This window comes from Alosa sapidissima, chromosome 22, assembly GCF_018492685.1.
Source record: "Alosa sapidissima isolate fAloSap1 chromosome 22, fAloSap1.pri, whole genome shotgun sequence".
Taxonomy (NCBI): domain Eukaryota; kingdom Metazoa; phylum Chordata; class Actinopteri; order Clupeiformes; family Clupeidae; genus Alosa; species Alosa sapidissima.
Window position 1 is genome coordinate 16021962 of NC_055978.1, and position 2500 is coordinate 16024461.

The 2500-nt window shown below is 44.8% G+C and overlaps 1 protein-coding gene across 1 annotated transcript in view; it reads right to left on the reverse strand.

Annotated features, from left to right (window-relative positions):
• Nucleotides 1-2500, reverse strand: part of camk1da (calcium/calmodulin-dependent protein kinase 1Da) — a 67825-nt gene that overhangs the window by 11645 nt on the left and 53680 nt on the right. The gene's annotated exons all lie outside the window — the stretch shown is intronic.

Here is a 2500-nt window from a genome sequence, read left to right on the forward strand (position 1 = left end):
AGAAACATATGGACTCCATACCTGGTGAAACATTGAGTCAGATAATTTATTTTAGTATGGACCCACAGGAGTCCACCTGTTGTAGAAAACCTAGTTAGAGGTCAAAACTGACTTCTGTGTTTGTGTGTGTGTGTGTGCGTGTGTAGATGTAGTCGTATGTGAACTATTAGTGTAACCCTGAACTATATTGCCTACATTGATCAGTTTTACCAGACAGTGTAATTATTACTGCGTTTGAGACTTGGCATTTGATTGATAATGTCTGAATGAATGGCTACCAGCCCACAGAGACGTCATAAGAAAACAATCTCTCCAGTCAAAACAATATTGTGCTCCTTACAAAAACACTTCTCTTGCAATCAGCTGGACACAGACAAACATTTATAGATAAGATTTATATACTTGCCAAAGACATCACATCTCTCCCATTCATATCTGGATGTCACACAAACACACAAACAACTGCATGTACACACACAGAGAGAGAGAGAGAGAGAGAGAGAGAGAGAGACAGAGAAACAGGCTTCTCCAATCTCATTTTTGCGTTCGCTTTGCCTTCCGTATCTCATCAGGGAAAAAAGGCTTCTTGAGCCTCTGAAAAGCTTTCAATCTGCACCACAAAGCTCTTTTCTTCCCAGCAGTGCATGTGTGTGTGCTTGTGAGTGTGTGTGTGTGTGTGTGCGTGTGTGTGTGTGTGTGTGTGTGTGAGAGAGTGTGCATGAATGTGTGTGGTTGTGTGCAAGTGTGTGTGAGTGTGTAGTTATTGTCTACTCTCTTGCATCACTGCATCAGGGTGTGAGTTATGATTGCCTCTCAAGACTCTGGGTCTTCATCTTAGCACTCAAAATAAACCTCCTCCTCTCTCTCTCTCTCTCTTTCTCTCATTCTGTCCAACCTTACACTCACTTCTTTCCCAATTCTCTGCCCACACTCATCCCTTCTCTCTTTCTCTTCTCTTTTATTCTCTGCTCTCTCTCTCTCTCCTTCTCTCTCTCTCTACTCTATCCCCCTCTCTCTCTCTCTCAGGCTCTGACGTAACCTGACTGACAGTTTAATCTGGTGGGCTCTATGCACTAATCTCAGACGGAGACGTACAGTAGGGACGACAGGTGAAATCTCCCGAGGGCTTAGGCTCTGCCTACAGTAAAACGAGCTCTGCTCCGACTTTGTGCTCCGCCGGTGCACAGCCTTGGTGGTGAGGCAGTGACTCCTCTCCACACAGCACCCACGGGCCCCGCGGAACACACTTAGAACACAGGAACGATTGGATGAGAAGAGTAGAACGCACTCAAAGGACAGGAATGACTGGATAGGAGAGTAGAACACACGCAGAGCACGGGGACATTTGGACCGCTGGGTAGAACACACACACAGAGAGCACAGGAACATTTTGACGGATGAGTAAAATGTACTCAGATTACCGGAACACTGGGACAGATTCAGAACAACACTCAGAAAAACAGAACACTTGATGAGTGGATTTTACACAGAGCAGAGCACAGGAACACTGGAACAGATGAGAAGATTAGACTTGGAACAACGGAACACAACAGACAGAGACAGATTCGTAGAACACACTCAGAAACTAAGAACACTGTTGACGGATAACAACAGACTGAGAACACAGGACCACTTGGATAGATGAGTAGAACGCACTCAGAGCACAGTAACATTAGAACATAAGGATTGTCTAGGTTGTAAAGGTACCTTTATATGGCTCTGGGTTTGACTACATAGATTGGGGTACAAAAATATGGAGGTTGCAGGCAGAGTGAGGCTGAGATACAGAAGGCATGAGGATGTGAACACTAGTGAGCCAAGGAGGACTGAGGAATGAGTTGGGTCAGATATTCCCATTTCTATCCCCCTGTAGAGAGGCCCTCTAGGTAATCGTTGATGTGAATTGCATAAGACCCGACTACACTATTCATAAAATAGCAGTGATAATGATTTACTAGGCAATAAAGGGGAGTCTATTCGTGATGGTATCAGCAGCTGGCTGTTGTCTGTGTAGTGTCAACTCTCATTCTAACTTAAAGAATGACAAAGCTACAGAGTCAATGGAGGCCATAATGTAGACTCAGAAAGACAAACACACTGACACACAAACACACATGCACATCCACTCAAACACACATGCACATGCACACACACATGCACACACACACACATGTACATGCATACGCGCACACACACACACACACACACACACACACACACACACACACACACACGCACACGCACATGCACACACACACGCACATGCACACACAGGTATCAGTGTCAGACCTGTTTTCAATTTATCCTTCTACAGTGTAAGACATGAGTGAGTGTATTTATAACTTGCAACTGCAGGCTTCTGGAATGTCATCATTGGTACAATCTATTGTTAGCAGCCTATCTTAATCTACCATTAGATTTACAGGGCTGGAAAAACCCTCAAGCTGTGTGTGTGTATGCGTGTGTGTGTGTGTGTGTGTGTGTGTGACCCACACTGACT